The 26,784-nt window shown below is 41.9% G+C and overlaps 1 protein-coding gene across 1 annotated transcript in view; it reads right to left on the reverse strand.

Annotated features, from left to right (window-relative positions):
* The window catches only part of MYRIP (myosin VIIA and Rab interacting protein), a gene marked incomplete at both ends in the record, with an annotated part of 202,427 nt that overhangs the window by 103,985 nt on the left and 71,658 nt on the right, over positions 1-26,784 (reverse strand). The gene's annotated exons all lie outside the window — the stretch shown is intronic.

A 26,784-nucleotide genomic window follows, 5' to 3' on the forward strand; every position in this document is an offset into this window, starting at 1 on the left:
TGGACCAGCAAAAGGAGTCTGATCTCACAGTATTGTTGTAAGAAACAATCAGCCTGTAGATATATTTGTATAGGTATTAGATGCCAGAAACCAGAGAATAGGGTGGGCAAAATCAGAGAAGGAGCTTATCGTACAGTGGGGTACACACCAACTGATCACAATGTTGTCTATGACAATCTGTGAGGATGGGGTGGAGCCATGGAGGAGAGTTCTGAAAGCAGAACATGTGAAGAGGGAGGGGGCAGCATTCTAGGGGGAGGAAACACCATGTGCAAAGTCCTTGTAGATTGCAAATGGGGAAGCAAGGAGGACTGAGAGAGAACCCCATTAGAAAGGGAGGGAGGGACAGGAGAGGGAAGAAGGGAGGTAGGGAGTAAAAAGCAGATGGGGTAGACCCTGTGGGTCTTTGTTGGATGCTGAGGAGTTTCATCTTTATCTTAAGGGCCAAAGAAAAGATGGGTGAGTTGCCTCCAGACAATTAGCAGGAGTTTCAAGCAGTTTCACATCCAGGTGAATGGTGCTGTGGCTGTTGCACAATGCTGAGGAAGGGAGCTGCAGTGGGGAGGGTGTACTCTTATCCTGCTGTGAGCCACAGGCTGCCAGCAGGGAATAGGCTCACCTCCACAGTCTCCTCAGAGAGTTCAGGGTGCCAGAGCAAGGTCTCACCAACATGGAGGTGCCAGGAGGGGTGTGGTCACTAACCACAGAGTTGTGACTTAACAAGGGGCCCAGACCCCTTGGAACAAGAAGCCATTTAGGAGACCCAGCTTTCTGGTGTGGGAGCTTCTGAAATAGACTTGCCTCTGGAAGCCAGCAGCAGTGGCCCTCTGCCCTTGAGCAAGCAGAGCAAGGTGGTAGAAAGAAGGAGTTAAATAGACTGGGTTGCAAATCAGTGCTTCATTAGCTGTGTGGCTTTGAGCAGGTTACTAACCTCCTACCCTATAAATCAGGTATTATATTCAGGTGAAGACTTCCCAGGGTATGTTAGCATGAAATGTTCTTTCTGGAAGGCTCTGGAAAGAAGGGAAAACAATCAAGACAGAACCTTTATCTTGTTTGCATTGCTCCTCCTCTACCCAGCCCTTGATGCATCTCAGACAAAAATCCTGCAGTGTAATTTGAAGATCAAGCATGCTATTAAACGTGAGAATTAGAAGTGACAAGCAAAATGCCCTGTGCCATGATGCTAATACTCATTAAATCATTCTTGTCTATTATTTCAGAGACAAATACACACTCACTATGAATATACTTAGCCATTGTCAGCTAAAATGTATGCATGGTGATTTAAATCAGGAAACATGGGGAGGTCTAGGTTGTCCTTGATGGATCACATGTCCATTAAAACCACAGTTGCAGAGAAATATCCTGTTCTTTAACTTCAACAAAGTGACTGGCACTAGATGAAACGGTTTTACCAGGATGAAGCATCTGAATCAGAAAGTTCACACTCTGGATTCTCCTTCCAGCCAGACCCTCCTCTACCCTGGTTTATCCCCTTCAGTGGCCCAACTGGAGGAGATTCTAGGAGCCCAGGCCAGAGGGCCTTAACTGAAGGCTGCAGAACTGCAAAGGAGATGAAACACTGAGGGGCCATTTACTTACTTCCTGCCAAGGGCTTCAAGCTCCAGGAAGCAGGTGCCACGTGGCACGAATTTACCTGAAGTCCACACCTAAGAAGCCAACACTGAAAGAGAGAAGAGGCGCCCTCTCCACTGCTTCTTGAAGTCCCACCTCTGCTGCACCCGAGAGTCAGTGCACCAAGCTTTTATGTGGTGCCTACTTGAAGCTCCAGAGGCCTCCTCCCTCCCACTCTGGACAGAAATCCATCCAGAAGACACACACCAAGTGGAAGCGGGCACTACTACTAAGGAAGGAAAGGCACAGAAACCTGTGCCACATAAGATGCCATCTTGTGGCATTTATTTCTTAAATGGCTCTGGGCAGAGAGGTACACAAGGCAGCAAGTTTGATACAGTGAGTTAAAAATGAATGAGGCTAGTAAATTGAGTTAGGTGTGCCTTCCCTAAAATGGAAACACTATCCTCAATACTCAGAGTAGACATGCTCTTGGAGACCAGAACCATCCTTCAGCAGAAACGGTGACAGAGCCTAATTGGTTGACCAGGAGAGATGGCTCCCTCCATAGGATTTAACCTCCCATCCCTTATCAGCTGTGGGATACAAAGGCAAGCCCGGGGTCACCTGCAGGGTGCAAAGGCAAGCCCCTTTGCTGACCCTCCTTTCTCTTGTCCCCAGCTGTCTTGGGGGTTACACTGCACTCTGAACACAATCACTGCCCTCCAGAATATTGGTAAGTATATCACAGGGCAGATGTCCAGATCCCCACTGGCCTACACCTGGGAGGAATGTTCCAGGGGTCCCCTATCATTGCCATCCTCACAGTGGAGGGGATTTGGTCAGCCCACCAAGCAAGAACAAAGTCCATGCAGGAATAAAACTGAGAATGTGGCTTATTCTTGATACAATTTTAAACGCAACAGGTATTCATGGGTTGTTTTCAGGATCCAATAACATCATACCATGTACTTATTAATAAGAGATATTTTTACCAAGGTCAAATACATAAGGATCGAGAGGAGCATTTTTGTATTATTACAGTTGCATGCAGGAGAGAAGCAACTTTCCTTGACCTTTTCCCATTGAAACAGGCTCAAGTGGTCACATTTCCACGTGTGCCTTGGCCTGCAGATCCTGCTTAGCATTTTAGAGAAGAAAACAGGGATCTATAGAAGGTGGTTTTTTTTAGAAACAAATACAAATCTGTATAAACAATCCACTGCCAAGGCCATTATAATATAATATGCCTAGAAACATCCAACAAACAAGCATCTCCCTCAGAAGTAGTGTATAAAAGCTTTACAATGATACATTACTGAGAACCCAGAAAAAAAATTCTCCCATGTTCCCTCTTTTAGTTTAGTTTGTCGGTTTTTGGCTCTTGTCCAAATTGATTTTTTTTTTTTTTTTTTTTGAGCTACAGACAAGTCTAATCATCACTTCCAGCATTTCGGCATATTCCAACTATATCTATAGCAACATTTTTCTTCTCTGTGAATATACCCCATCTTGGGCCCAGGAGAATATGCTGGAGTCTTAGGAGTCTGCATGGAAAGCTACTAAGCTCAAATATGGCTTAGGGGGCTAGCCATCTAAAGGATGGTGTACCAAACTTCACGAGCATTCATTTCTTCAGCTACAAAATTGGAACACTGACTCCACACCACATGGATGACTGAGAGGTTAAACAACATAAGGCAAGCAAAGCTGCTTCTTAAGTATTCAATAAGGTGTGGCTGCATGCTTCTTCATAACCTAGAGGCAGGGTTTGCATGCCGGCATTAAGGTACTGATGGCTGCCATTTGCTCTGCACTGGCTCTTTCTCGCTGGCTCTGCTGGGCAGCCACACTGGGGAGAAAACAGGGCGTCACACTCACACATGGCTCTCCTTGTGAGCAGCTGCTACCCTGGGCTGTCTTCCTGCTGTGGGCATCATCATCCTTCCAGGGGTTGGGCTGTAATCTCTGCATCACTCCTGGCTCACCCTCTCCCCACCCCCTTTACTGTCTGGAGGAGGAAAAAGAGGGTTAAGAGGTAGTTTTCCTTTCTGTGCTGGGAGGCCCAGTCCAGGTACAAACCCTGGTTGCCCATTCTTCTCATTCCTCGAAAGGCAGCCCCCACACAGTGAAAAACAAGCTCTTTAATGCTGTTTTAAGAGCTAAGAGTAGTTCATTCCTTCCAGGTGGTGGAACACCCTGGTTTGAGTGGGTCTTTCAAAGAGAAGGAAGTGATTGTTTTGGAATCTGGACTGGAGCTTGGTAGGGAACTTTCCACAAATCCAGGAAGGGAATTGCCCCAGATTTTGCAAACGCTTCTGCAAATCCTTCTGGTATCATTTTTTTAGGGATTTGTTCCTTGGTTCCTGCTTTCATACCTTCTTGTGAATTACCTTAGGATTCTGTCTTGATTTAACTATAGGGTTTTTGAGTGATCTCTTGGGCTTCTTGGGATATTAGAACACCCACATGCCTGCTCAAAGGAGGTATGGGAACCTTATTTTTATTTAGTTTTCTTTGCCATCCTTACTTTTTTTTTTTTTGAGATTTATTTATTTATTTATTTATACAAGCACTGGGTACAGTCAGAAGCACGGGAGGGTGAGAGAATTCACCAGAGCCAGAGCGGGGAGCAGAACAGGCAGAGTGATGAAGTACACTGCTGAGGGGAGCAGCGGGCAGCAGGAGAGGTCTGTCACGCCATGTGGGACCCTCGCCCAGGGGTTGGGGATTGAACCAGCGCTGCAGAGCTTCGCAGCCCAGCGCTCAACCGCTGCGCCACCGGGGAGGCCCCGGAGCCATCCTTACTTTTAACTTTTAAATATTACTGTCTTGATGGTATAATAATTCTTGTCTCTGTCATTACAGATGATTTATAAAGACAGTCTGTCATGTGCCTCTACATTTCCCAATGCTCTAAGACGCCTTTTCTATACTTTTCTTTCTGTTTGGGAAAAGTTTCTTTAGCCAGACTTTAAGGATATACTGCCAATTACAAATTGTTTTAGTTCTTCTGAAAATCTCTCTATTTCTTCTTCATTCCCAAAGGATATTGATTTAGAACATACAGTTGACAGTTCTGTTTTTTCAACACTTGGACATGTTGCACCACTTCTGGTCTCCATGAGTTTAGATGAGAGATCTGCTGCTACCTGGCTGGATCTTCTCTTATAAGAAATGCATGCTGCTCTCTGACTGCTTTCAAGACTTTCCTTTTAAGTTTATAAAAGTTTAGTAATTATGTGTCTTGGCATGGATCTGAGTATGTTTGGTTTTCCATTGTGTATTTAATTTTCAAGGTTACAAGGATACATTCTGACATTAGTCTCAGAGAATAACCCTTTTTCTCCTCAAAATCAGGCAGTGAATTTGGTTTTATTTCTCTTAAGCACCACCCACAAATCTTACCCTGTAGTTTCCTATTTCCTTCACTGATGATGAGAAAATCCTCCATTGTGCTAAGTGTATCTGGAATATTTTCATAAGTATGATTAGAAGCAATGTCCTTGTCACAGGAAATGCCATCCTAAGCTCCCAGCAGGGATGTGGTGTGGCTTCCCAGCTGTGAGATCAGAGCTGGAGCCATCAGCGTTGGGGGCCTGACTCTGCAGACCACTCTAGCGAAAGAAATTTCTCATCACCAGGAGCCTCCAAACCATGTGATAGACACCATGATGTGATAGATACCATTTCTAACCCTTATCTACCTTCTGATCCCAGTATCATCAATTCCCATTATACAGACTAAGAACATGCTGGACAGAGAAGTTCAGCAACTGGCCAGTAGCCACAAAGCTGTAAGGGACAGAACCAGGGTAAATGTGCCCATAATTAAAAAATACATATTTTATGGCAGTAGAGCTTCATATTATAAAGTGCACTAATATTAATGTCACACTCAATGAATTTTTATGTGTGTGTGTGTGTGTGTGTGTGTACGGGCATGCAAATTGGGAACGCAGAACTTGATATCAACTTTAGAGAGTTGACCGTGATGGCTTTGCATGAACCATACTCATGACTGAATGATACCCTCTAAATACCTGAAGATATCAGAGACATATAACCCAAAAGGACATGCCATCTGAAGATGCTTCACCCCCAAATTCCAGAAATCTTCCCAACTGATTGCCCTCAGAATTGCCAATTGGATTTTTGTCTGCTCCAGTCTTGAATCCCTGTTTTTCTTTTGTTTCCTCTTCTTATGCTCACACTTACCCATAGGATTACTTCTAGAAATTGGACACAACAGTTTAATTGCATCCTGAACTATCTAACACATGTAGATTGAGTAAAATCACTATAACTGAAATAGACAAGATCTGTAATACAGATATTGAGGATCATATGTACTGGGAGATTGAATTAAAATCTCCTGATGAAATTATTTCCAGGGAAACTCAATGGCCTAAAGAGAAACCAATACCTTTGAGATAATGAACTCACTGATGTTTTCCATGCAGCAACAGAAACTTACCATAAGGTTCAAATCTGAGTTGACAAAGAAGGGAAATAAATAATCCAGCTCATAAGAGAATATGATGATGTCTGCACTGAATTTTTTTGGTCAAGTTGGTTGTTTTATTAACTTTCTACCTTCCTCTCATACTATAGGACAAGTGATTACTGCCACTTGTATATTATTGATATATTTTTGTTACTATCTATTTTACTAGTTTAAAAATGTTATAAGTGATGTCAGTTTAAAAATAACAAATGATTAGACACCTAAATTAGGATAGTCCAGCACATGGAATTATTATAGACACAGTGATGGATAACATGTGAGTTTGACTTTATATTTTCCAGATGCTGTGCCAAGTGCTAAGAAGGGCAATAATGAGTTAAGGGTTTGGGTCATAATTGTTAGAAAGGTAGATATGACCCGACACAACTCTTTTGATGAAATCTAGGTGGAAGACGCTAGAGCTACCCTGACTTGGACAGAAAGCACAACACTGGTCATAAATACAACAAATAAAGATTGATTAAGATCAAAAGGGGTGCTACCGTGAATATAATGTGAATGTTCAGGAATTTACTCCCTGGTCTAGCAGGCAAGCGAGCAAAGCCATCAGCATAGGCTTAATGTCAAAGCAGTTTCATCCTGTTTTGTGAAGCAGCTTATGGGAATTTGCTGCCTGCAGGGCAAACCAACCTTTCACCCACCACCAATGGCCAAGGAGTGAGCTAAAGTAGACTTTAACAAGTGTCTAGCCTTTGCATCTTCGCGATGAGTGTTTTAGAGGTCAGGAAAATGATTAAACACCAGTGCTTGTCCTCCTTTGAGGACAGACAGCACTGCCGTGGCTTTAGGTTAGGGTAACTTAGGAAATGGAAAGATCTAAACCTATCGATGAAAAACTGGGGTACCCCGCTCAAAAACAATGCTATTTTTATGATTACTGACTCACCATTCCTTTTACTACAGCGATGTTGTCTGTAACAAGGTACATAAACTGACCTCAAATTTGTGACTGTCAGAGCAGTTCTTATGGAGTAAAATCTGTCAGATTATTTCCCAAGTTTGAATCCTCACCTTAATTGGCTAATAAACTCTTTGTCTAACGATACCTGAGACTCTAAGTTAACAGACTGCATGCCTCGGCTACACCAGTTCTGCTGCCCCTGAAAAATACACACTTCCATGACCTTGATCCAGCTTTAACCCTCCTCTCTGCCAGCCTCCTTCCCTTTTCAAATCCTTTTTTTTTAAAAAAAGATTTATTTATTTATATGAGGACTGGGGTACAGGCCAAAGGGGCTCCACCAGAGACAGAGAAGAGAGAACAGGCAGAAGGACCAAAAGCACTGCTGAGGGGAGCTGCGGGCGCAGCAAGAGAGGTCTGCCGCACCATGTGGGTCTCTCTCTGGCCGGCCGGGAATTGAACCAGCGCCGTAGAGGCTGTGGACAGCTTCACAGCGCTGCCCTCAACCTGCTGCGCCATCGGGGAGGCCCTCAAATTCTTTCTTAAATGAAGGCTTCTCTTTTCCTTTTGCGAGTTGACAGAATTGCAATTTGGCAGGGACATAATAAAAACAAACCTAGTACACACACACACACACACACACACACACTTCACTTGTGTGAGAATATACTACAAATTCTGATCCCCTGAAGGAAATTATAAATATAAAGGGTACCATTTAACACATAGGAAATCTATAAAAGGTGAGAGCAAATCACATCTGTTTGGTGACATATAATGCCCAAGGCTGAGTTTATCCATTGGGTGGTATACTATTTTCCCCAAAGTTAGAGATGCAAGGTAAGTTGATAAGAAGCAATTGAAAAAATTTCAGTGCTTTATGATTGCATCTGGAGACATGAGAAGACCTTTTAAATTATTCAGCTTATGTGGAATATGCCACACTTCTCGTGCTTACAGGTCATTCCCAGATACCTCCTAAGGGATCTCATGCTGGATGGAGTGAGAGTCTCACTCCTCAGCTTGAACAAATCATCTAAGGGATACACAGCCCTGGAAAAGACAGATGCTTTTGGGGGGATTCATTTGGACTAGGTTCTGGAAGTTACTTGACTGTGGAGTTGGAGGTCTCTGGCACAATTCTTCAGAATAAACGAAACCTCCTTTTCTTAATTAGCTCATATCCTCACTTCTACTGTGGTAAGCCACAGGCCTGTTCAATTCTTGCCTTACCAATACATTCCTAAACACTCCCTGGACAGTGCTGCCTTTGAATTACAGACAAGATAATGTTCTCCTTGCCTTTAGGATGATTGTGAGAGCAATTCACACCTCAGGCAGGATTCCTAGGAAATCTATGTAAGCCATGGCAGTAGAGCTTACACAGCTAAGGCTGATGGAGCCCCCTTACAAGGCAAATGTGCTGGGCCCCCAGTAGACAATGCTGAATTGTAGTTTGTCTTCTTTAGGTCACTGGTTCCTGCTTCAGTGAACCCTCGACGTTGACTGAAAAACCAAGGTAAGTGGGGGTGATGATGGGAGTGCAGGTGGGAGGGCTGGGGTAGAAAAGGGGGGATGGAGTGGCTGTGGGGGGGAGGGGGTCCCTCTTCTAGGAGCTCACATCTTTGTGAGTTTTTCATTCACAGTCCCTGGCACTGCTTGAAAATATTCATGCAGTTTTTTTGTGGTTATATGACTGTTGTCATTTTCTCCCATGTGTCGTTAAATCCCCAATGAGTCAGGAATTGTATTTTGCTAAAACCTGTGACTCCAGGCTGTAGCACACTGGCATAGTAAATATCTGTAGATTTACTGCTAAGAATAGATTTTTAGAAAGCATTAGGCCTGGGAAGAACATGGGGGGAAAAAAAGACCCAAAATGACCAGATCAATGCACAGAATGTTGGTTTAAAACTTAATCAATGGGGGGAACTCCCTGCTGAGAGGAAGCTCTCAGTACCCCTATCTGCAGCCCACCCTCGGTGAGCTAATCCTGCTTTGGATCTAGACAACTGCCTGCTTTTCTAAATTAGCTGAGACATATTTCAAATGTGGCTTCTGTTTCCACTCATCCTCTTGCTTCTCAGTTTAGATTAAAAACATATTTAGAAGAGTTGGGAGACTCACTGTCTGATATTCCCTGTGCTTTCCAGGGCCCAGAGGATGGGCTGTTCTTCCCCTCAGCTCTGGGCCTCCAGTCCAGAGTCAGAGCTGGGGTGTTGAGGGGAGAACCTAGATGCGTGAGGCTTTGAATGCACTATGGTCCATGACATTCAGCCTGGTCTAGGTCATGGACATAACACATTTCTTGGAATGAATGGAAGAAGGGAAAACAATTCCTTTTTCCATTGCTAGGGGAATTCTGATTCCACTTAGTTACTTTTGGTTTTCGGCCTCACATTTCTTTGGTGGTTGACAGATGGTATTGTGTGGCTGTACTTTTACTGCTAGGCGTAACAGCATCTCTCTGCTTTCCCCAGATGGGGAATCAGGGTCTCTCTGCACAGCAGCAGCTAGTTAGTGGAGCCTGGAAGAGATCAGAAGGAAATTCCATGCCAGACCCTTAGCACTTGCATAGCATCTCCTAACTCAGCTGGTAAAACAGAGTCAAAGTTTGTGTTAGTGGTGAAAGGAAGCCAGACACTCCTTAAGGTGAAAAAGGATCTTTTTAGTCCATAGGCTGCAGAGACCAAAATGGGTAGAAGAAAACTCTAGAAGTCATTGCTTCCTTAGGGGTTTTTCTCCTTGCTATGCTCTGAACCTGTAATCTCTTTTCTCTCTTTCAGCTCAGGTAACCTTAAATTTTATTTTATATGCTAGCAAAACCCAGAAAATAACACTTAAAAATTTGTGATAGTCATGTCCAAAAGCATATGATAGGAATAAATTTAACAAAAGATATTCAACACCTGTACATCTATGTTTATTGCAGCACTATTGTAATAGGTAAAACCTGGAAACAACCCAAATGCCCCAAAATAGATGACTGGATCAAGAAGATGTGGCACATATACACAATGGAATATTATTCAGCAATCAAAAAAGGTAAACTCATGCCATTAGCAGCAACATGCATAGAACTAGAAGGAATTATGCTCAGTGAAATCAGCCAGAAGGAAAAAGAAAAATATCACATGGTTTCACTTATAGCAGGAATATAGGGGAACCAAATAAGACATCAGTGTAAAAAAATAATAACAGTACAAAACACAGCAAAGCAAAAACAGACAATTATAAATCAGAGACATCCTGCAGGGGAGGAGGAGGGAGAGGGATCAGAGGGAGGGAGGGAGGAGCACAGGGGACTGAGGTGATGGTGCACGGGTACCTTAGGGAAGGAAATTTTATGGGGACTACACCTGAGGGGGTGCAGGGAAGCAAATATTGTTTAAAAATGAACAAAGATGTAAAAAAAATTAGTATTAAAAAAAAGATGTTCAAGTCTTTCATCTACCAATCATTGTTGAGAGAAACTAAAGAAGAACTAGATAATGGAAAGTTACCCCACATTCATGTATTGTGGTCTAATTATTGTTGAGAAAACAATCCTCCCCAAACTGATTTGCAGATTCAACACAATCCAAATCAAAATTCCAGAGACTTTCTGTAGAATTTGACAAGATTTACCTGGAGATGTAAAGGACTTAGAAGAGTCAGAACAATTTTTAAAAAGAGCAAGTTTGGAGAATGTGCCTTATCTGCCTTCCATATTGTATTTATAATAATATCATTACCATGTAAAACTGACATAAAGACAGCAAACAGATTGATGGAGCAAATGCCAAACCCAGAAATAGACCCACTCTTAAATGGTCACATGACATTCAACAAAGCGTCTAAAGCAATCCAGCAGAGGGAGGAACATCTTTTCACAATAGCTGCTGGCAGGACTTGACATCCAGATTAAATCTGATCAATTTTCTTTGAGGAAAAGCACTCAGGCTAGAGATGATGTGCTGGAGAAGTCACTTAAGTCTCTTTACCTGCAGAAGGAGCAGGTGTGCTAAGAGTGTCTGAGTTTTGCTCACCAAGTCTGAAGAGGAAGTGTTTTAGACTTGGGTCCTGTGCTGGCAGGAGAGAGGGTCTGGAGGTTTAGCTGAATTCGCGTGTAATGCTAATGGAGAAACAAAGCCATAGTTAGCAAAAGGGTCCAGGAAGGAAGCCCACAAAGTCAGGGTATGGGCATTTCTGGGGAGCCAGAGAGGGTCACAACCAGAAGAAAAAGCAGGAAGGGGAGAGAAAAATGGAAAAGAACATGGCTGTGATTCTAAACTCTGCTTTTCTAAAGCAGGAGCTGATTGGGGTATTGCTTGATGAAGTTCCCTGCATGAAGTGGTAGCCCTGCCTCTGGCTCCACAGTTCCCATTGAGGTCCAGTATCTAAGGAGCCCCAAATGCAGGGACTCTTGCAATCTGACTCTTTGCTTTTACCACCACTACTATTTTTTACCACTGCTATTGTTACTGTTGAGGATGGAAATTGAGATGAAGGGGAAAACGAAAGAGAATTAAAGAAGGAAGGATTCTTGGTTTCATCGGGCCCCCCGTAGAATGAGTTTCTCCTCCTCCTACTTCCCATACTGCCCACTATGATTTGGCTGACCAGCTCCCACCATCTTTAAGGGGTCCTGAAATGTCAGATCCCCAGTATGGACCACCTGAATGAGGACTTGCTCTCAGCACTGCACCTTTCCCTTTCAGTACTTAACCCTCATATAGTAATTTCTTCTTTCCTTTCAAGGCCATGAGCTTCATGAATGCTGAGCCAGTGTCTGTTCTGTTCATTTCTGGAACACTGTGGCTTTGCACTTGGTGATCACTTGTTAAATAGATGTTGAATGAATGAGTAACTCCCTAATTTCTAATGAGAAAGCAAGTCACTTTTTTTTTTTCTTATCTTGGCAAAACTCAAATATCTACTAAGTGTAAGATAATGGTCAGCTTCTTCATATTGGTTTCTCACTCAAAAGGATCCAGTATTATTTTAGACTATTTTATGGGAAGACACTTGAATTTTAATCTGATTTTTGTCTTATTAAGTGCTTTAGTATAGAAAGAATTATGGAAACAATTCTCCAAACTTATCTGCAAAAGAACACAGTTGATTTCCCAAGAGTCAGGATGAGGACTGCATCTCATACATATATATCACCTCCCTTTCTGATTAGATAGCCACACTGCAGGAGCTGTATAATAAGAGAGGTGGAAATTTATTGTTTCTGTTTTTGTTTTTCCTCAGTCACTGTAATTGGAAAATCGAATTGTACTTTAAATAAGCTGGTAACTAGATTGTAATTAGAATTATAGAATTCCCAAACCTGATGTCTAATGATCATAGGAAAAACATATAGAGCAAGTGCTGGAGAGATGAATTGTTGATTCTGGCTCAAAAAAAATAAACAGTTCTCATTTTTGGTAATTTCATATAACCAACTAAGCCATTAATGAAAAACATTCATGAGAGACATATCTAAAATTTTGAGAATGCTTGAAGCTGGAAGAATTATTGGGATCATTAAATACACAGTTTTCAGTCTGGTACAGAGCTCATGATTTCAGCCACCAGCTATCACTCTGACTTCAGCTACTGTGAGGTGCAAAAATGCCAACTGGATATAAGAGTGTTCTAAGTGGTATCACTGACCTCTGTTCAGATCTTAATTGAACATGTATAGGTTGACTGCTATTTCCAGCAGTATGGACATTTTATATACCCTAAATGATCATCCCCTGTAAACTAAAGAAATTAAGAAAACTTCAAAAGCTAAACACTAAATATAAGTGAGAATTCAAAGTAAGCAAAGGGGGAACAACTTTTTCTCACAGGGTTTCAGTTGAATCCAGAAAATCAGAAGCTTCTCTTTTGGCAGCTGTGTTGGGTGCAATAGACTTCAGCATCCCCTACCAGTGTTGATAAATCTAATGGGATATTCCTCATGTAAAGTTTGGGCACCCTTTGGTTATACTTTTAGTGTTAAGCGTAACCTAGAAATCAAAAATCTCTATGCAGAAAGAGGTAGTAAAGAAACACATTTGTTGATGGAGGGGATAAATCATATTTGAAATGGGTAGAATAATAACCTCTAAAAATTGGTGAAACTAAGTCATAACCACAAATCTTTCATATGGTTTTATCCTGCATTCTGATTATTAGTTAAGAAAAAAGAACCCAGGCTCTCCCTGGTGGCGCAGGGGGTTAAGAGCCGCACTATGAAGCAATCTGCAGCCTCTGCAGCACGAGTTCGATCCCCAGCCTGCCAGAAAGCAGCCCACATGGCAAAGCAGACCTCTCCAGCCCGCCCCCCTCGGCTGCTCCCCTCATCAGTGTGTTTTGTTTAGTCTGCCTGTTCAGTTCCCCACACTGTCTCTGGTAAATCCTCTCACCTCCCAGGCCTCTGACCTATACCCCAGCTCTTATATGCATAAATAAATAAAAATCTTTTAAAAAAAAGAAAAAAGAAAAAAAAAAACCAAAAAGCTAACAGAGTATCTGCTAAATCTGGATAATCCTGAGCAAGGGTGAGGAGAATCAAGAGATAATAGTCATATTAGTCAATACCTTAGATATTAGAATTAGATATATATTAGCTTAATAATAGCAAAGAAATAAAAGGACCCTGAAGTTATAAGCAAAGAACAAGTGATAAAGGGCCTCCCCAGGGGCACAGCGGTTGAGCGCTGGGCTGCAATGCTGCCCGCAGCCTCTGCAGCGCCAGTTCCATCCCCGGCCACCAGTGAGGGTCCCACATGGCGCGCAGACCTCTCCTGCCCCGCCTGCTGTGCCCCTCAGCAGTGTACTCCATCATTCTGCCTGCTCTGCTCCCCGCTCTGGCTCTGGTGAATTCTCTCACCCTCCCGCGCTTCTGATGTACCCAGTGCTTGTATAAATAAATAAATAAATCTTAAAAAAAAAGAATTAGTTATAAGTTGATCAATTAGATTTGAAATGCAAACATAGTTTCTAAAAAGAAAATATCACACTTGAAACAGCAAACTTGATGCATGGGTTACACAGCAAGTTAAACACAACTTTATAGGGAATTAGTGAAATGAAGAACAGATGTAAACAAACTATCCAAAATGCAGTACAGAAAGCCAAATTGAAAAAGGAATATTATTGTAATTCTAAACCTGTAGGTATCTCATAACATAGCCTCAAATGCATAAAGCATGAACTTAATACATAGAATCACAAAGGGAACTAGACAAATCTATTATTATGGTAGATTTTGAAATGCCTCACTTAGTAACTGATAGATTAAGAAAGCAAAAATGAACCAGAATATATAAGAGTTGGATAACCTAACATTGGGCTTGCTTGGTCTAATAATAAATATAAGACACTCTAATAACTCATGAATATACAGTCAAACCATTGTGGAATATTTATGGAAGTTAACCATGACTTGATGCTTTCAATTCTAAATCTATTCACCTGTACTGTGTGCTTCATGGACTACATCCCCTAGCTCCCCTGCCTGTCCCCCTGTGAATATTCCTTCAATTTAACAATCCTCAGCCACCCTTCAGCACTGGCCATCTCTTTCTAGTGGCCTCTTCATGGATATCCTTGACTCTTGGCAGACTTCTTTTTCAGCTTTTGACCTTCTGATCCTCCTTTATTCCCCCTAAAAAGAAACTATCAACCCCTGATAAGTAAATTCTACCACAAATTAAATAACAAATTTTATATGTAGGTTTTTTTTTTTTAGAAAACAGAAGAAGGCATGACAAAAAGGGGAGGGAGAAGGAGGATTCTGTGGCCTGTGGGCCTATTCTGCTTTCCCAAGGAACTCCAAATGTCTGGACAGGTGGAAGCCTGCATGCCCACGTCTCCTCCAGCAGAACCCATGGTCCGTATTGTCTCTAAAATAGGGATTTCTTCTCCACGCACAAGACAATGCTTGGCAGAACTGTCTGCCACACATAAGAAGGCAAGTCACAAGTGCTAATCTGGGAGGCTTGGCAACAAGGATGGGAGAGGAGACCATTGGGTCTTTCTCAGTAGCAGCTGAGCCTGTGGGAGACTCATGTCTGTGTAAGAGGAAGAGGAGGGGCCTGGGTTCCACAGTGTTCAGGATATATATGCATTTATATTTCTAGACTATATTTTAACATGTGGCTTCACAATCACTATACAAAAGTGTCATGGCTTTGTTTTACCCTCTAATTGAAATGAGAGGGAACTAGAACAGTGCACTGTAAACTGTCACATAAAGTGGAAAAAGGGGTTATCAATATTAATACAGCCACTCACATGGTGTCTGCTCACATTGGATTAGCCAGTGAGATGCTGTCTGCATATTTATTATTATTATTACGCCTCACTTTGGAGTGTCACCGTAGACAGCTGCCTTGAAGTGTATTTACCTGATGGTAGTGACATGTCATTTTCCTAAGTTGAGAACTGTGTATCTTTCCACTAAACTCAGAACAAAGCAAAATGCTTTCATTTCTCAGCTTAAAAGATAACAGTTTCTGAAATAGAGAAAACTACAAAGGAAAAAACTGACCCTAATCCCACCCTCTAAGTCCCCACTGTCAATTCCTGCAATTGGCTTTTAGTCTCCTTCCTTGCTAGTTTCACAATCACACCTTCTGAAAATAGGGCTTTTGTCTCCTCTTTTTACATTTTTAGATATTTTATTTCTTTTTCTGTTCTGTTAGCTAACATTGGTGATTATAAACATCCTTGCCTTCATGCCTTCAGTGTGTGCATTCATGGTGCTTACCTGTTAGTGACAATCTACCTTTGGCTTAAGAAGATACAGGAATGGGAAGCTCGCATACAGGTGTTTATCATTAAGAAAACCTTTGCTTCCTACTCTAGAATTGATTATAAAATGGAAAAGATAATGGGTTTGTCCAATGCATTTTTTAGTATCTATTTACTTACCAGAGATGCATATGGCTGATTTTCTTTGGATTATTTTTTAAAGGTTTATTTTTATATAAGAACTGGGGTACAGGCCAGATGCGTGGGAGGGTGAGATGATTTGCCAGAGACAGAGTGGGGAACAGAACAGGCAGGCTCACAAAATACACTGCTGAGGGGAGCAGCAGATGAGACAGGAGAGGTCTGCTTCGCCATGTGGGATTCTCGCGGGCTGGCTGGGATCAAACCCGCGCTGCAGAGGCTGCGGACAGCTTCACAGTGCGGTGCTCAACCACCTGTGCCACCACGGAGGCTCTTCTTTGGATTATTAATGTATGATATTATGTTAATAAGACAGTCTTCATTTTATTGTGCTTCCCTTTATTATACCCCACAAATAATTGCATCTTTTACAAATGAAAGGGCTGGGAAACCCTACAACTAGCAAGTCCGTGGGCACCATTTTTTTCCAATGGCATGGGCTCACTTCACATCTCTGTGTGAATTTTGGCAATTCTCACAATATTTCAATTTTTTTTCATTATTATTATTTGTTATTTGTGGCCAGTCATCTTTGATGTTACTATGGTAATTGTTTGGGGAGTGATTCTATCCAACACATTTGCAATCACAGCCCTGGTTTCAGTGGCACAAATTGGGCAATATATCCCCAACTATCTCAAGAGGTAAACAGGATCTTTAGAGGAAAACATTCAAAGTCATTGATATATTGTGCTCTCCTACAGCAGAACAGTGTTTTATTTTCAGCAAAGCAGTATGAACTTAGAAAATTAGAGAACCTGATTTTGTCATTTTTGCTGAAATTGATGTTTATTGCTGATGGCAGAATAAGTTCACACCATTCTGTGAGAAAGCAAGATAGTACTACTTAAGAAGATCCAGAAATATATAGGTATATAGTCCTTGAGCCAGGAGTTTTACTCCTAGGGATTTTCTAAAGAAAAAAACCAGAAGCAAAGGTACAACTATGTAAAGGTGTCCATGGGAATACTGTCAGTAGTTGCAAAATAAAACTGGGAAATGAAATGCCAATGTTTACATCACAAAAATGGGTTGATTAATTGTAGGCTATGTAAATAAAATTCAACTATGAATATTGTATAGCATTGTGGACAAGAGTTGATGGATTTAAATAAAATAGTAGTATGTAAAAAGAAAGTATGACTGTGCTGCTGATATAGTTTCCATTATTTCACACTAGGGATTTGCTATGGATCTCCTATTAAATTACCCACATTCTAGAACATATCTATATAAAATATATCTGGTATAATTTTTACACTATATAAATCTTTTAATATTATCTTTAGTCATTTAAAGCAAATCAGAATGACAAAGATAAATATTGGACATTTACATAATGGATGATTTGATAAAATACTTTCAATATTATCTTTCTTTCAAGCTTTTAAAATATTTTAATATTAAATTTCTAATTTAAATAAAAAGTAGAATTTTTAAAAATGCATGGCATAATGAGGCTTTTAATCAAAGATATCTATAGCAACATTAATATGGCTCTCCTGTTGAATGATTATGAAAGCATATTCAATTCAACTGTGCAAGTCTCGAATCTTTCTTTTGTTTAATATAAAAATCTCATACTCAAATCCTTAATATTTCCCAAGATGTAACCACAACCCTTTAAAATATTTAAGCATGAAGATGCATATTTAGGTCTTATTTGCAAATATTATCACAAACAAAACACATACTTTTTGTCAGTGTTGTTCTCTTGGGGAAAAAAAAAAAGCTGAGTTTATGCAGAACGTAGTCACAAACTAAAAGTGGCAAAACTTTTCTTGGTTGATCACTATCATTTGTAAAGAAGAATATATTTAAAATTTTTTTTTCTTCATTTCCCAAATAGGGATTACTCCTTGGCTGTATGAGAGGAAGGTATGTAGAGCAGCTTTACCTAAACTTCTCAGCTCCACGTACAGCTTCATCTGACCCTGCACCCTAATGCTGACCTAATCCCATTCCCAAGCCTTGCTTCATTGCACAAACTTAACCTATGTCTTAATTGGGATTTACTGGTCACATTCAAAGAATGGGACTTAGATGTGTGGAGAGACGAAGGTGTTTGTAGCTTAAATTATAAATTATTGAAAAAATTTTTAAGGTTTTTATCAAAATACAACAAAAAATTCTTATATTAAAACTCCCATATAAGTACTTTCACATATTTCTGCTTTTTCACTTGTAGCCATTTTTGATGGATCATGGACAATTCTTTAGAATAGACACAGTGAGCATACCTGAAACCTGGGTTTCCCCGTTGGCTCCTCTGATGCATATTTATTATTGCACCTCAATAGTGAGTTGGTCTGAGATTTAAAGTTTAGTAGAAAACAGAGCCACTGAGATGGGTTCTTAGGACTGGTAAATCCCAATTAATAGTATGTAGACTGGCTAAACATTTAGAAATAGAACAACTAACTAATTCACTTTTTTTGGTCATTGTTAATAATATCACAACAAATACTCTCCTTTTCTTTCTTATTTTCTCCACCACCAGTCTTTATATCCCTTTTGTCCCCACCCCCCCCACCCCCCCCCGCCTGAACCTCAGAGCACACATGGTATGCACTAATCTCCATTAGTGCTGGTAAGCCTTTTACTTTGTCAAATCTTCCTTTATGTAAATATCTGGTATTTATCTTCATCATTCTGACCTGCTTTACTACAAGTAATTCCCTCAAATCCCTCCATGTTGCTGTGAAGAGCTGTACTTCATCATTCCATAGTGTGAATAGACCACATTTTCTTGATCCAGTTGTCTGCTGATGGACACTTAGGCTGTCTCCATGTCCTAAGCTATTGTAAGTGCATTTAGCAAAAGGCTTCTGGTTTAAAAATAAGAATAAAGGCATTACTTTTCTATTCTCCTCTCTGAAGCCATATGTGATGAGCTCACAGTTTTCAGGCAAAATGGCCAGAGTACAGAGTTCTTCAAAGCAGGGGTCAGCCCTAAGGGGCAAATAAATGATGTCTGGTAACATAAAGGGAAAAATCCTCTGCATTTGCTGTTCAACATCTGACAGCTTTGAAGGCCTCCCTCTCCCCAGGTATGAAGCTCTAGATCCATGGCAGGACAGGAGCACTGAATAAGATAACACAGGGGAGCCATGTTTGAAAGAAGCAGGCAGTTTCTGTGGCAGGATGGAATAGAAAGTGTAGGTGATAAGCTTCCCCAGAGACTCTGATGTCAGACAGCTAGAAAAGTTAATAGTGATAACTCATGGATAGTTTCACTTATAGGAGGAATATAGGGGTACCAAATAAGGTATCAGGGGAAAAATAATAACAATAAAAAAAATTAGCAGGCAACTATAAATCAGAGACATTATGGAGGCGGAGGGGATCAGAACAGGGGAGGGACAAGCACGAGGGACTATAGTGATGGTGCATTGGTGATGAAACTATAGCTGAGAGGAGAAAGCAAACATTGTGCAAAAATGAACAATGATGCAAAATATATATAAATAAATTATATTATAAAAAATAGTGACTAGTACATACACACACAAACACACACACACTATAGTGTGTAGGGCTCACTGTGAGGTTGGTCACGTTCTTGGTAGCCCTTGAGAAAGTATCCTATAGCAACAGACCAAAATTTCAGATTATCTGTGACTCCTTCTAAACTTTTTACCACACAAGCATTTCACAAAGGGTAGATCCAGGAAGAATGTCCTCCATTCAAAAAGTTGACATACATGGAGCTATCACATAATTTTCACAAAGATACTTCAAAACAAAAAAGGAAAATAAAAAGAACATTATAAACAACAGTGAGACAAGGAGTTCAGCCCCATCAAGGACAAGGTGGGCTGGAGAAAATAAAGCAATTGAAAGGACAGAATCAAGAATTCAGCACTAGAGAAAGCTCGATGGAGATGGAGGCAGGGACAGGAGATCTACTATTTGTATAATTGGTGTCCTTGAAAAAGAGAAACATTAATAGGAAGAGATATTTTTTAGAAATGCACACTTTAGAGGCTCTCCTAAACCTTACCATATCAGATATTCTGGGTTCAGGCCTCAAAATTTTTGTCTTAATAAGTTCTGTTGGTGATTCTGATGCACACTCAAGTTTGAGATTCACTGTAATAGAAAAAGGTTTTTCTAAAATAAAGGAAGATCTCAATTATAGATTAAAGGACATGCTGAATTTTAAGAAAATTAGGTATTGAATAATCAACATCAAGGCATATCTACGGGCATCCAGGGTCAAAGCAAAACAAGAAGACAAAAATAAAAATGAATTCAGCTGTAATGGGAGAAGCAAATTAAGTTTCCCACTGCTGCCTGTGTTGACAAAAACTATGTAAGAATAACTACAAATGTCCTCAGAGAAAACGATATAATCAATGTCTTTTATTCAAACAAATGTAGGACCAGGTCTGAAAGCCAGGATTAGCAATACTAAACCATAATTCTCTTTCCCTTTGACCGTCCCCTCTTTAAAGAAAAGTATGAACAATTCCAGCTCTAACAGTCCTGCTCTGCCACTGGTACAAGTTTGCTTTCCTTAGGCCCTTTGCTGCTAGATGGCCTGCCTTCCAACCATTCCACTGCCCATTATCAGCCAAAAAAGAGCCACCTTATCATTTTTAATTCTCCTTGTGTAACTGTAGTAAAACCTAGCAAATTTTAAAATCTTGAATTTTAGAGACAATGTTCTTGTTGCAAAGTTAAGATACCAGCTGTATAACATAAACATAGCTCGATGAGTAAGCATTTCATTTGAGCAGAGAGAAATGTGTATTGTGATACAACAACTCAAATAGTTTTTCCCTAATGTTTGCATTGAAGCCATAGTCCTGCTGTGCAGTTTTAGTTCCTAGGGGCACTAACATTTAAAAGTTGTTAGTGATGATTTGAGTCTTAATATCTGCAAACATTCACTGAGCGACCCTGTGTAATCTTTCCGAAGGTGCACAAAGTCTCCTCATTTGTTGATTCCCAAGCGGTGATGTGTTTAACTGCCCTGAGTCAATGCTGGGAAAGAAACTATGGGAATTAATTATAAAATTTAAATGACTTTTGCTGTGCTAAAAAAAGCAGCACGGCCAATCGAGAAAATGCCTTCCTGCTCATAGGCAATAATACTGTGTTTAATATTTTATAAAGAAAGGAAAAGGCTATTTACCAACCTCAAAAATGAAAACAAGATAATAATAGCTACCAGTTATTGGGGCTAGGCATTGCTAAGTGATTTACATACCTCATTTCTTTTTTCTTTACAAGAACCTTTTGAGAAAGTTCTCATTATTCCCAGACTCAAAAAAGTTGAATAACTTTCCCAGGATCACACAGCAAATAAGTGCTTGATCCAGGATTCAGACCCAGTTTGTCTACTGCAGGTCATGTGGGTATAATGAATGAATGTAGGGTGGGAAAGAACCCTAAGAGGTCACCAAAACCCACCCCGGAAGGTGCTGCCAACAGAGAACACAAGTGTCTACTGGAGAGGATCGCTGCCCTTTTGACAATGTATTTTAGGCTCCACGTGTGGCAGTGCCAGACAAGGTATGAAGAACAGAAGAAGGGTGGTCCATAAGGAGCCACTGAGGTCCCTGCATAGGACTCACTAGCTGTTGCCAAGGCATTTGCTGCCTGTGCGCACGTGTCAGCATCTTTCTCCTCGCTCATCAGCCCACAACACATGGAGTCTGCCTAGATTTACACATGACTCTTCCAGTCCACTCATGGGCTCTGCTGTGACCTCCCCATTCTCCATTCCCCCAATTGTCCTTCTGTTTGCACATGTCCTTCTGTGAAGCTCAGCCCCTATGAAAATCAGTGGCCTTAGCCCAGAATGCAATCCCAGGAATAAGCTGGTTTGCATAAGCCAGGCAGAAGGAAAATATGAAGAATGCACTGGTTTGAAGCAGCCTTCACCACAGAACTTTGTTTAGGCTTCTCTGAAATCCTAATTGAGGTTCCTTCTGTCACCCAGAGCATGCCAGAATCCAGTAGACAAGGAGGCAGGCTTGTGGGTGGGGGCAGAAGGGAAGAAGAGGGGTGGGGACTGAGGTGTGGGGAGGGCCAACACCAGAGGGTTCACAAGCACGAGGGGCTCTCTAGGGCGCTTGGAAGCCAGCAATGCTAGATCCTGGCGGGTTGAGGGCAATAATAACAATAGTCACCAACGTCCTGTCAACACCTAAATGTCAGGCACTGAAGCAACTTTCTGCAATTTAATTCTCACCACAGCTCTGAGAGTTGGGCACGATTATCCCTACACTTTCTTCACACAGTGAGTGGTAGATTTGAATTCACTTAGGTAACTCCCCAGACAGTGCTATTTCCAACACACCACACAGTCTGACTGATTTCAGTAAAGAACCCAACCTGCTTGATTTTATGATGTGCTGTGGTTTTCCAGCCAATCCAGTTCCATCTATTGAACCAAAGCTGTTAAAGGAAATCTAATCCAGTCACCTAAGTTGTTTAACTGTTTCATGCCTGTTACCTATATGTAAAATGAGGAAACTAGTGCCCATTTCTGATGATCATTATGAAAATGAAAAGAGAAAATGTTTACAACACTTGTAGAGCATGCCTAGCACATGGTATTATGTAAGTGGTTGTTACATAAAATCCTCTCTAAATAAAGCTTGTCCTAACAGCAGTAGGGAGAATGGCAATACTCATCCAGGAAAGAAAATCATGAGCCTGGAGAGTCTGGAAGGGGGAAGGACTTGGAGAACACACAGTTACAAGAGTCCCTGTCATGTGTTTAAGGGTGTCAGGCCTCCAGCTTGAAGGAAAAAGTCTAATATAGGCCGGTTCTGAGCTGAAAACTGAGCCCATGAATTCTCCTACCTTCTCTTTCAGGATAACCGATAGTGAAATAAGAAATTGTAAAATAAACACTGCCACGAGGGAACTTGAATGCCAAGATATGTGTGGGGGTGGTGAGGGAAGCTTCCCCACTGCCCACCTGTAACAGGGTGGTCCCCAGGAAAGGAGGAGGTTCCAGGTTCCCTGCCCCACCCAAGGGAGGGTGGAGCTGAGCAGGGAGAGAAGAAGCTGCAGAGGAGACTTAGGAAGGAAGCAGGATGGAGCCAGGAGGAGACCTGGAGGAGGCACATGGAATGGAGAGACACGTGAAGAAACTGTGCTTGTCTTGTGGTCGTGGACTGGGTGACACAGATGTGGGTGAGACCCGTGGGGAGGTGACAATGGCAGCTTTTATCTTGATTTTGATTTTGCTCTTTTCCTTCTGGGCTTGTCTGGTTGTTTCTGACCCTTTTCTGTGGTTCCCCACTGGAAGATGCTATAGACTTGTGGCAGGCTTTGGGGCCCTGCTCTGGGCCAATCCCATTTGGATGGAGTTTTCCCCACGAGGGGACGGCTAATGTTGGGTGCTTGATTTAGAAATTAGATTCTTTGCCTTTCCTGTATTGTTACCTAATTGTATTAAAGTCCTTCCCATTAAAGTCTCAAGTTTTGTGTTAATGCGGCGGATGGCAGAACCCTATACAGAATAGGCAGGTTTGCGGGGTTTGGGCTGCCCCTCTCCCTGCCCTGTAACACACCTACATGTATGTGGAGTCATATTCCAGGCATTGGGTGGTTCTGGAAGCACTGCTGGTCATCTCCAAAGGCTGAAGATCCTCTCCAAAAAGCCCAAGGGCACTCCCTGCCCTGGCCTCCTGCTTTTCCACCCACCCCGCAGCTGCACTCTGAACCCTATTCATACCGAGCCACCTTGTAGTGTCCTCAGGTTATCTAGAGGCCTCAGGCTCCAGCCCCACCCACCTAGAGCACCAATAAACAACTAGAATCTCAGTGGCTTTGGGGAAGGACCAAGATCTAGTGTAGGAACAAGAAAACAAAAGTCTGACCACTGATCAATCCCAACGCACCTGGTCAGGCAGGCACCCACCAGAGCATGTCCTCCCAGGCCACTGCTGCCTCCCAGAGCTGCAGCTTGGGCTGGCGCACTGTGCATTCCCACTCCACACAGGATGTTGTTGCAGAGCACAACACACACAACTGGGGCAGAGGTGCAGAAAGATGAAAGAGTCCACTTTCACCCCCATATCCCAAGCCCAACTCCGGAGAAGCCTGCCCAAGAAATACCCTTCTAGCCTCACAATCAAGGGAGCTGTGGTTGGGGCAGGAAGTCATTTCTTTGCAGATTACTTAACACCCTGACCTTGGGCACATGGCCCCTCTTCTCCACTCCCCAAAGCATTGCCAACTTCTCCATTACCCGCCCAAGCCACAGCTTTCTGTTCACTTTTGGCCCATAGTCAGCGCTGGCGCTGATGCTCAAAATGCATGAAGTGCCAAAGCAGGCAGTGCGGGGGTCATCTCCATAACACTGTCTCCAGTATGTTGATCACAGCGCAGACCCCTTCCTCAGAACAATGAAGAAAGGATAAGAAAACTCTTTAGTTAGGGGACAAGAGCAACAGAATGTGCAATACAGTTGATGATAGTGCTTTTCTTTATTGAAAATAAAAATTTGAAGTGACCTGTAGATATTTTTGCTGTTTCTTAATTGTCCTGAAACAAACAAAAAAGTGTGTGAGTGTGTGGGGGGGGAGGGTTGAGGTCTACACTGCTTTAGAACATGCTCCCCAGTCTTTTTTGGTGGCCTCCTTATCCATCGAGATCCTACTTATGTGGCCTGACCACTGTAAAGCTTATAAAGCTGTCTCAGACTTCTCAAATCAGAAGTGATGGTTGTTTCTTTCTCCAACCACACCTTTCACACATGAATTCGAGCACTTAGACAATTATGTTGTAATTACAGGCTTTTAAGTTTTAGTTACTATCCTCCCTCTCCACACACACATACAATTATTCAAATGTGAGCTCCTTGAGGTCAAGAGCTATGTATTATTTATTGCGATATTATCAATATAAAACCCAGTGCTTGGCAAAAATAATGAGCAGTTAAACGGATTTGAAATGAATGTTTTTGAACAGAAATTCCTAAATATCAATTCTCCTGTTTCCCCCGGCCTGCTCACAGGCTTCTTCAATAATTGCTCCAGTAACTACAGTTAATCCTTCATTGTCTCATTCCCACTGACATGATGCTTCCGAAGAAAACTGATCTCTGACCAACACAGCTATTTGTCATTCAAAGTGTGGCCGAGTATGGGTTGAGGGGTGCTGGGATTCAGAACTGAGTTTCTAGTCTCTCATGATTTCAACAACCAACAACTGAGTGCCTGCTGTGTGGCAGGATTTAACCCTGGTGCTGGGTCTTGGCTTCCATGGACTCGATGATGGCTGCATGTGTGTGAACTTGGGTGAGTCCCTTGAGCCTCTTGGTCTCAATCTGCTCATTTATAAGATGGGGTAATACTGCCCTGCCTATCGGGGCCAGCACATTGATATAAGATAATGCATTTTCAGTTTCACTTGACCTAGAAACTGTTCATGTTCCTAAAGAAGCTTACACTGAAAGTTTTGGTGCTGCTGAAAAGCAAAATCTGCAAGGTGTGCATGGGCAGCTCACAGCAAAGAAGGCATTTTCAGGACCTGGAAACGCTCAAGTTGCCAGGGATGTGGGCATGCTCAGGGACTCATGGGCCTGAGCAGAGCACAGTCAGGAGCAGGGGAGCCCAGACCTCTAGAATCACCCTGTCAAAGACACCCTCTCTATATGAGGTCTGAGCAACTGGAGGACTGCATCTTCTTATTGATGTGGAAAGCCTAGGATAATGAAACAGCCGTTCTTGTGCAGGTTGGGAAGGGATGGGGAAGTCTGGCCAGAGCAGAATCCAGGAAGTTGAATGGTGATGGGGATGGGGGATTGGAGCGGGGACAGGGACACTCTTGTAACTCCTGGCTAATCTTCCATCACCTCCTTAGATTCGCATGTTCTATATTTGTTATCACACATACAACCATGATGATGTTTATGTGAATATTAATAATACACATGGTTTGGTCCCCGTTAGTCTTCAACCATTCTCAATGGGTCTCTCATTTCTGTATTATCAATTTAAGGAGAATCTCCAGCTAACAGTGTAAGTGGACTCTATTCTGGGCATTCCGACTTACTGGGCCAAGACGTACCTGAACAGAGAAGCTGTTTCTCTTGGTAAAGGCCTTTTAACAAGATCTGTTAGCTCTGGATATAATTCCTGAGGAAAGACATTTGAACCACTATGCAGGGGTTAAGCATTATTATAATGGGGACACTTTTATGTAAATCTTGTTCACATCCTTGGTATAGTATGGCCAGTAAAGAGGGACAAAACAGAGAGATGGGCATTTCCACCTCCAGAAAATCAGCAAATATCCCAGGCACAGGTTTTTTTTTTTTTTTTTTTTTTTTTAAGATTTATTTATTTATACAAGCACTGGGGTACAGGCCAGAGGCACGGGAGGGTGAGAGAATTCACCAGAGACAGAGCAGGGAATAGAAAAGGCAGAAGGACCGAAGTACAGCGGGCAAGACAGGAGAGGTCTGCCACGCTAAGTGGGAATCTCCCTGGCTGGCAGGAATCGAACCAGTGCTGCAGAGGCTGTGGACAGTTTCACAGTGCTGTGCTCAACCCGCTGCGCCACTGGGGAGGCCCCCACAGGTGTTTTTTTAAAAAATATTTTTGGCTTTTGTTTTCCCGAAATCACAAGAAGCTGTTTGATGGCTGGCTGGCTTGATTTTAAAGATCATTTTCTACTGATTGTCATGACTACAAACTGAACGAGGAACATTAGATATCAGTTTGTTTGCAACCTGTTAGCTAAATGCAGCCACCAGCGCTCAACCGCTGCGCCACCAGAGTAGGCCCGAAACTTTTTTTTATAAAAACAGGTCAACAGCTAGATTTGGTCTGTGGGCCATAGTTTGCTGATTCCTTTAACAGTCGGGAGACTGACATTTTTTATTTTCATC

This window comes from Talpa europaea, assembly GCF_964194135.1.
Source record: "Talpa europaea genome assembly, chromosome: 11".
NCBI classification, from domain to species: Eukaryota; Metazoa; Chordata; class Mammalia; order Eulipotyphla; family Talpidae; genus Talpa; species Talpa europaea.